This window comes from Montipora capricornis, chromosome 8 (genome assembly GCF_036669925.1).
Source record: "Montipora capricornis isolate CH-2021 chromosome 8, ASM3666992v2, whole genome shotgun sequence".
In the NCBI taxonomy this organism is placed as follows: Eukaryota; Metazoa; Cnidaria; class Anthozoa; order Scleractinia; family Acroporidae; genus Montipora; species Montipora capricornis.
Genome location: NC_090890.1, coordinates 18,756,476 through 18,766,282, shown reverse-complemented (window position 1 = coordinate 18,766,282; position 9,807 = coordinate 18,756,476).

The window sequence follows — 9,807 nt, the reverse complement described above, 5'->3', positions numbered from 1 at the left end:
CTTTCAAGTCGATTTGACAGTGGCCATGGACGTGGAAACCAACCCAGGGCCAGATGCTCCTGGAAATAACATACGGAACCTTGCAAATATTATTCCAACACAGGTCTCTGGTACTTCAGAAGACTTTTGTATTTCACGCCACGGCTATGCAAATAACTCTCAAGACATTTTATCAAGTCACTTGGTACAATCTTGGGATGTTTTTCACCGCTCTCAATTGTACATGGAGGACGCGGGATCGAGTTTTTCATCGACTAGAAATAACAACAAAATTAAAAGAGACTATCGAGGTTGCAGAGCTGAAAGGAAAGGCAAAGAAATACGTCAGTTTTCCTGACACAAGAGACCATCATAAAATCAATACGGAATCAAAACTAAAAGCCTTTGACTGGAGGTCAGTCTGATCCAGACTGGTCCAGAAGAAAGTGTCCAGCTGCTAAACTCGAGGTTGTACGCAATGTTCCACGAGAGCTTCCCACTTATCCATGTCAAGGTGTCATCAAGAGACCCTCCTTACATGTCCCCCTTGGTTAAACACCTTTGTAATATCAGAAATCGTACTGCACACCGAGGTAGCCATGTGGACAACCTGATTCTCCAGAAGAAAATCAATACCCTCATTCGCATGAACCAGGTGAATGCAGTTAACAAGGAGCGGGAGAAGCATAGTAGAGGTTCCAGAGGATGGTGGGAAACTGCTAACCGAATTACGGGGAGAAAATCACAGGGAACAGTTAGTTCAGTATTATCTCCAGATGTTATCAACGCATATTTTCAGTCCATTAATACGGATTGCACCTATGAAGCTCCTGAGCCTCTTGAAATACCTGTTGGAACTCGTACTCCAATTGTGGATGAAAATGCTGTTAGCACACCAGAAGAGAACTGCATCTGGACCAGATGAGTTTGCATATTGGTTCTGGCTTGATTATTCCCATGATCTTGCACCTGTGATTACGGCAATCTTCAACAGTTCATTAATTCATCAAGCTGTTCCAACACTGTGGAAACTAGCAAATGTTTCACCCATTCCCAAAGAATCCCCTCTAACAGAGTGTAATCAGCTGCGACCAATCGCATTAACTAATATCATTATGAGGGTCTTTGAACGGCTTGTTTGCAAACAAGAACTGTCTCCTGTGCTTAAGGATGAGATCGGCCCAGACCAGTTTGCTTATAAGGAAGGCTGCAGTACATCTATGGCTCTAATCAAGTGTCAACATTATTGGCTGGATTGGCTGGACAAGGACAAAGAGTCGTGGTGGACAGAGTTCCTCAATATTAACAAAGGTGTCTGGTCCTATTCTATTTTCCATCATCGTGAATGACATCAAGCCTGTTAGTTCAAGTTCACTACTGATTAAATATGCTGATGACATCACAGTAAGTGTACCTATCAGGTCAAGCCCAGGTCAGATTGACCCATCACATCAAGAGGTTTGCAGCATCAAGTGTTCATTTGCCAGCCAGGAAGCAAAGCTGGATAGATTACTTGGTATGATGTCCCAGTTACCACAGCCCCCCAGGTTTTCCACTCCTGATGCCAGTGTTAGCCACAAGATTGCCCTTGACCGTCCATTCTCTGCGACTGTGCCAGCACCTGCTGATGCAGTTTCAGAGAATACTCTGCAACTGTGGTCACCCGAAAATGCTGCTGCCTCGATGTCAGATCCGGAGCGGCTGCTGGAAACTATTCATACTTCATTAATATTCATTAGCCCTCGTGCGTGTTATATAAGCATGAGTTAATTATTCATAGTTGTCAGTTTTGCCTAACTTTGGTGGGAACCGTGCCAAGATGACCGAACCGGAGCGTCTGTCTGACGTGAACGTCCCGTCGAGCGCTCAGCGAGTTTTGCAACCCCTTCAAGGTTCTGTTCAGCAAACCACTCCGCCGTCTTCGTCTTTATCTCAGGCTGGTGCCGGGACAACATCGGGAACAACTGCGAGCGGCGAAAATGTGCTCCAGAGTTCTTCACTGGGAAACGCCGCGGGGACGAATGTGCCGGATAATTCGACGGTGAGCCTTGAGGTATATGTCCGCTGCAATGTTTTCCTTTTAGTTTCGTATTTTATAGCTGGGGTTCGTCGGTATTTTTTTTTTTTGGTTGCATCACGTTGCATTTTCTTGTTTATGTTTCCTTCTGGTTTCTCGGGAGCCGGTCTTAATTTTCGTGCTTCGAGCACGTGATTGTTAACTTATTCCTTTGGACTCGCCGCGGTTCGGTTCCTCAAATGTTGGGGGATAGGTTGTTGTTTTATATTGTGTTTTTTCTGCTGTTGCTCTCGTTTATTCTTATGAATTAGGGTTTGCAATATTTGGGAGCTGTTTCTTATTTTTTGTTCGGGACGGGAAAAATTAGCTATGCCATTGACACCCTTTTTTTCTTACTTGTCCCTTGGGAAGGGCGCGGGGCGTGTGGTCTCGGCCAGGGTTTGTTTCTGTTCTGAGCCACGAGGTGGCGTCAAAGGGAATAATAATGGAGAATTATTAAAAAAAATGGTTAGGGGCGATTGTGCAGCATGTCTGCTCTGAGCCACGAGGTGGCGTAATAAAGGAAAAAACGGTCGAGGACCGATTGGGCAGCGTGTTTGCTCTGAGCCACGAGGTGGCATGGAAAAAAAAAAAAAAAAGGGAAGAAAATGGTCGAGGACCATTTGAGCAGTGGGTATGCTCTGAGCCACGAGGTGGCGCGATAGAAAGTAATAAAAAAAAAAAAAAACAAAAGAAAAAGGTCGAGGACCGAGGAGCAGGGCGTCTGGTCTGTTCGCGGAAATAGAAGGCGTTAGATCCATTTCAACCAGACCTCGTGGAGAGAGGAGGTTATTTCGCTAGGTCACTTGGTGGCCGTGTGCTTTATTTTACGGGTTGTGAGAACTGATGCGAAGGTTCGTGGTAATTTTATGTTAGGAATTTGGAATTGCATCAGGGTATGAAATAATAAATTTAAAGGAAGAGGATATGTGATTTCGAAGGGTAGGGACTGGCTTAAGGATATCAAGGAGTTATATGGCGTTTTCTCCTTTTGTTAGGTTCCGAACACAACGGTCAGTTCACTCAAGAAGGAGTTGGATGAGTGGAAGAAGAAAATCGATTCATCGGCAATCGAGTGCACGCTGTCTACTCTCCAAATGGTGATCTCGCGCCTAGCTGCTCTTTTTGATCCATATGCGGCGATCGCCGCCCTGGATGAAGTGGTTAATGTCACCAAGGAAAGAAAGGATGAAAGAGCTTTACGATTTGAAGTAGTGCTGAGGGAGTGCCGTCCTTTATTAGGCAACCCGTGCCTTCAACAGGTGTTAATAAAGTTGGTGGTGGCAAAGGTTATTTCCAAGGCAACTAAGCCGCACGCGGCAGTAAGTCAACCTTCGTTCACTGGACGGACGCGTAGGCCTCCAGCTCCATACCAAAGGCGTGGCTCCAATTACAGCCCCAGGCCGCTGTCGGCGAGAAAGTGCTGGGTGTGTGGAAAGGCGGGTCATATTTCGCGCTCTTGCCCAGATAAACGTTAAGATTGTGAAATCATTGGAAGTTTTCCTGTTCTGGAATGGAAATCGGGATTGTCTTGATATTTGTATTGACAATAATAAAGTGTAAAGACACTATTAAATATGTGATGTTTTATTTTTTTCCTTTAGTCTGTGGTCTCGAGGTTGGGAGAATGACCCCACAAGCGTTTTGCCTTTAGGCATGCCCTTGAGCCCGATTACTCGGGCTACGGTGGTCATTTCCTCCGAACTCGGATTTGCAGTCTCCATTTAAGTACGTCCTTTTGATTCTCTTTTTTTTTTTTTTGGTGTTTTGGTTCTAGTCTAAGTCAAAACGTCTCAAGGGAGATACGATGACCTTTATGCCGTTAGAGGCGGAGGAAAGAAGCAAGCATGGCAAAATCCGATGGTTGTCTTGGGAGGGTAATCCGAGTTCGGAGAAAATGACTTCAGAAGACGCTTGTTTAACCCATGTTCAAGGCATTGTTGCGGGGGAAACTCCCATCTTACGGGATCTGTTGTTTCGTGATCCAGACTCCTTTCGTTCGGGTCAACTTCGTACTCGAATTGAACTCTGGGAAAAAATTTTGGCCGGGTACGAACCTGCGAAGGATGTCTTGGAATGGTTGGAGCATGGGGTGGATGTCAAGAAGTTCATGAAGCCCTTTAAGGGAGCTTTTATGGGCATAAAGTATGAGAATGCGGAACCCCCTACTATGATTTTCAAGAATCACTACTCCTGCAAACAGTTTTCGAAGTTTGTTACGGAAACAATTTTAAAGCGTATTGAAACAGGGGCGATCCGTGTTTGGGGTAAAGTGGCTGAAGTGCCGCCGCTTCATCTCGTCCTTCCTATGACGATTGAACCGCAAAAGCCAAGGTTATGCATTGATGCCCGGTTTTTAAATTTGTGGATGGCAGACACTCCCTTTTCACTGGAAACGCTGGTTGGGGTGCCTCGCTTCGTGTATCCCAACTCCTACATGAGTAAGATTGATGACAAGTCTGGTTATGACCATATTTTGCTTTCTACTAGTTCTCAGCAGTTTTTTGGTATTGAGTGGCTGGGGTGGTGGCTCGTTGGAGTTACGCTTCCTTTTGGTTGGAAAAATTCTCCGTTTGTTTACCAGACTGTGGGTTTGGGTCCGACAAATTTTTTCAGGGGTTTGGGGGTCGCATATTCTCTGTATATTGATGACCGTTTGAATGGGGAACTGTTTGCTGTGAAGGGGTTTTGGTCACGCCCATTGTCGGAGAGGACGTCGGAATACAGCTATCAATCTGCGGTGGCGGCTTTGTATATAGTCTGTTCGGTTCTTGTAAACCTCGGTTATTTTTTGGGCCTCTCCAAATGTGTTCTTGGGCCTGTAACTAGGATTTGTTATTTAGGCATGATAGTGGATTCTGTAGCCCAGGCCTTTTGCATTCCTGAAGATAAGAAGATGAAGTTTGCTCAGCTACGCGAGCAGATACTTTTGCGTGAATCTACTATCCACTTGAAGTCTTTGCAGAGGCTAATGGGGAAGTGCAATTCATTCTCCTTGGCTTTCCCAGCGACTAAATTTTACATCAGAGAAATGGCGGCGTCAATCTCGCAGGCTTCCGGAGGTGGTGAGGTGAATTTCTCTCCGAATCTGAGAGAGGAAATTATGTTTTGGAGGTTCCTTGATAATTGGGAAAAGGCGATTCGGTGGAGGAGTGAACGGCACGTAGCTATCTCCTTGACGTCAGATTCTTCGTCCTTCCGTTGGGGAGTTGGAATTCACCTTCCTTCCGGGACAATTTCTGTTGGTGACTACTGGGAAGAAACTGTTCGAAATGAGCATATTAATGTGAAGGAGATGTGGGCCGTCCTCAAGGTATTACAGTCACTTCCTGAAAGCGTTTCTGATTGCAGGATTGATGCTCAGGTAGACAGCATGGTTGTTCTCCACGCTTGGTCTGGCCGTGGGCCACGCTCTAGGAAGTTAACTCAGATCTCGCAATTGATTTTCCAGTTCTTGGTGGATAGGAACATGTCCCTAGAAATGTCTTTTGTTCCTTCTCACTTGAACGAGGCAGATTGGTTTTCCAGAAGATTGTCTCGCTCCGATGCCATGCTTTCTCCGAGGTCTTGGGAAATCGTCCAGCGTAGTTTTGGTGGAATTAATGGCCATGATCTTGATTTGATGTCGTTGGATTCCAACGTTCAACGTGACTGGAGTGGAAACCCGTTAAAGCACTTTATGCCCTACCCTACGCCAGGATCATCGGGTGCTAATGTTTTTAACCAAGACCTCTCTGTGTGTGACGGTGACCGCATCAACGCCTACGTTTTCCCGCCATTTGCATTGATTGGTCCTCTTTTGCGTTTCCTCATATCGGTAGATGCGGTTGTTACGGTGGTGGTACCATTGATGTCCCCATTACCCGGGTGGTGGCCGTTGTTAAAGGCGGTGTCCAGCAACAATGTTTTGGTGGCCGAGAAGGGATCACTGGATGCGCTTCTTCTTCCGTCGAAGGATGGATTTAGACCTGGATCCTCTCCATATAGCCTCTGGGCATTTAGGATGGGAAAGAGCATGTCGTAACAACTTAACAGGAGGAACTATTTTCTCTCTTTTTTTTTTTTCTCTTTCAGTCTTTGCCGTTGGTGCCCAGACTTTTTCAGCCATCGGTGTCATGTCCGGCTTGTTCCAAGCCCAACGACTTTGATTTCCGTTATTGCCAGAGATGTGGTTACCAGCGTCAGATCATATAAAACTTTGAAGAGCCTCAAGGCCCCTGTCGATTTGTGTTCTATAAGGGAGCGGAAGAAAGTTTTGGTTGCTAAGCAGCAGGCTACTCCTTATCAAAAACAGAGAAGTGCTTTAGAGATGGAGTTTTTGCAGTTCCTGGAAACCACCTCTAAGAGGGACATTTGTGCGGCTATACCAGACGACGTAGTAGACTTTTTGAGTCGGCTACCGCTCAGGCACGGCTCTCGACGTATGTTCGCCGGATTCCAGCTTTTGTTAATCGGAACGTTACCTTACATGGTCTAAGGAGTGGTTGTGCAATTTCGTTGGCTATTTCCGGGGCGAAGCTTGATACGATCATGGATCACGTGGGATGGAAATCCTCGTCGACAGCACGTCATTACATTAAGTTGAATCAGGTTCTTGGCCTTGGTGGAGCAGCGGATAACATGTCTTCGTTGGGGGTGGATTTAACAAAAGTTTACAAGCAGTATAATGACCTGCAAGGTTTTACCTTTGCTTTCTAAACATTAGGCTTACTTTCTTTCTGATATGGTGTGAATGTATACGCTGAATGCATGTTTCAAGGTGTAAAGCTTGACTATGTCTGATTTTCTCAAACTTGAGCGTTGTTACAGTTTGCTTCTCTTGTTTGTGTTAGAGATAACTTTAGTGAATATTTACTGGAATGTTTTCTTCAGCTTGAATGTGCTATTTCGGTTTTCACTAATTCGTTTGGGGGTGTCCTGTCCAGTTAGCTCTGTAGAAATAATTTTAAATGTGTTGGCATCTTTTATAGTCGTGCTCACATATTAGTGAGGGTTGGAAATTAGGGTGATTTTCATTAAGGATGGGTGAGGTTGGGGATTTATTTTGGTTGTGGGGATAAGCCAGCGAATTCCTCGGCGATAGTGAGGCGCAGTCTGGGGTGACTTTCCCATAACTAAATCCTAATGAGTATGCAGGAGGGATAATGAACTATTCATACTTCATTAATATTCATTAGCCCTCGTGCGTGTTATATAAGCATGAGTTAATTATTCATAGTTGTCAGTTTTGCCTAACTTTGGTTGGAATCGACCCACCCACCCACCCCTGGCCCTCTGCTTACTCTATTAGCACTCTTCATGTTTTCCCCAGCGAGCTTGCTCGTCTGGGGTGACTTTCCCATAACTAAATGCTAATGAGTATGCAGGAGGGATAATGAACTGTTTTGTACCAACAGGAAACTGACTTAAGAGGTATTAAAAGCATTGTTACTGAGATAAGTCTTTATTTCCATGCTACAAATTTTGTTGACAGTCTAACCCTTGAAATGTCGTCTGCTACAACTTACAATATTCTTCGATTGCACTACATTTTGGAAATAATTTAAACCCAATTACAGTTTTGGAAATGACAAATTTTCATTGCTGAAAATTAATCAAAGGCAGGAAAACGTCATGTTTGGTCATCAGTGTTGTAGCTAGTCTTATCACTTTTTTTCCCCTCCCTATGAATAAGCAGTAATAGCACCTTTGAAATCTCTTCTTTTTTAGATCGAAATAATGTGTTTATTGGGAATTCAGATGTTCAACTAAACAGGGAGGAATACAACTTTGCAAAGGCGGGTGCAAAACCAGCAATAATGTCTCTGCGGTTTGTTGACAAGCTTTTTTCAAAGGAGACTCTTAAAAAGTCCACTGTGCAAGGCACTAAAGAGTTCACTGCTCTTGACCCGAAGATCATGGCTGCTATAAGATGTAAGAATATTTGGACGTTCTATTCTTAATATTACGTGGTGTCAGTACAAATCTCATTCAATAACGCGTATCAGATCTTCAGCCAATTTTTTAGGTATTTTATGTGATTTTAGCCATCCCATCTCCACTCTTAGTAGGAGGCAGCAGGTGAAATTCACACCATTCTGCAATTGCATTTTTTTTTTCTTATGGCGCATTTCCATAGTTTTGAGTTGCCCCTTAAGGTAAATTCACCTTTAGTTGACTGAATAACTGTTCCTCTTTGCAGGTCAATAGAGAACAATAAAGCTTCATTACCAGACTATGTTTAGTAACTTTGGTTTTCGCTGTTTTTTAGGTGAAGTGACTTCCAGTTTTTCTTACCAATGCCGAAATAAAGAGGACATTGCTCGAATGTGGGACCAGTGCAAAATAAGCATAGGCAAGCGCTGCCAGAATCTTCGAAAGGTCATTGAAGACTAAGATCGCACTAGGTTCTTGTGCTAAGAATTTGTAAATTAATTCTAAATGTTTGGATATTATTGGTTTCTCTTTATTTAATTAAGGTCATTAATTTATTGTCTTTTGGCTAAGAACAATCAGTGTTAAATGCTTTCCACACCCATGCTTGTTGTAAAACCACTTGTAAATAAAGGTCACGGGAAAACCAGGGGAAATCGACGTTTCATACTATGTAAGGTTATTGCTTGAAATACTACCTTAATTAATGAAAACCACATCGCCCAATAAAGCTTTTCATTGAGTTCTTTCACAAACAAAGCACATGCGCTATTTTTAGCAGTTTTTAGCAATTTCAAATGTTGAAAGCAAAGTAATAGATATGATAAAGCTTCGCTGCGAAATCGAAAAAGAGCTTTTCAAGGTTGCCCAGAAAGTTGGTGACAATATTTATATTTGAAGATCATTAGTTGGATCATCCGAAATACTTTCTTCGCACTTAATGATAATTCGAAAACGGCGAAATTTTGTGTTCTGACAATGTTACCGAAATAAACTTCCTGTAGTAAACGACAATTAAAAAACCGCGAAATTTTGTGTTCAAACATTATTACCGAAATAAGCTTTTTGACTTGGCTAAACTTCAGAATACCCGGCCACGATTGTGTGACATTAAATGCCTGCTCCCGTAGTCCCTCAGTCAATAAATATTTGCATATGGAAACAAAAGATAAATACTTAAGAAGCGTGCTCCCGCAGTCCCGCAGTTCAAACTTTCATCGACTGCAGGAGCACGCATTTAATGTCACGCAATCGTGGCCGGGTATTCTGAAGTCGCTTTTCGCAGTTAGCGACAATTCGAAAAATGCGAAATTTATTACCGAAATAAGCTTTTCACTGTTAACACCAACTCGAAAACTTCCAAATTTTGTGTTGAAACAAAATTACCGAAATAATTGACTATTCGAAAACTGCGAACTTTTGTCTACAGACAATATTACGGAAATAAACTGTTCGCTGTACTTACTAAAACATGGAATGACTTACAACCACCTCAAAAAATTGAACAACTACCTCGACAACATTATTATTATTTTACCTCGTATCATGGTAGATTGTGGTTGACAATAAGATTCTAGGGGGAGCTGGAGGTTTTATTCGGGTCACGTATTTCATATGCGTGACGTATAATGTCATCTCGCTTGTTTAATTGATTGTTTATGAGTGGTTGCAGGTCGTTCCATGTTCTCATACCTAAGAACTTTTCGCAGTTAATGACAATTCGAAAACTGCGAAATATGATATGTACGGTGGCCCACAACTGTCACGGCAATAACAAATACCTCATGGCAAAACTAAAACTGTCACGGCAAAACCAAAATGCTCACGGCAAAACCATAAAGATCACGGCAAAATCAAAA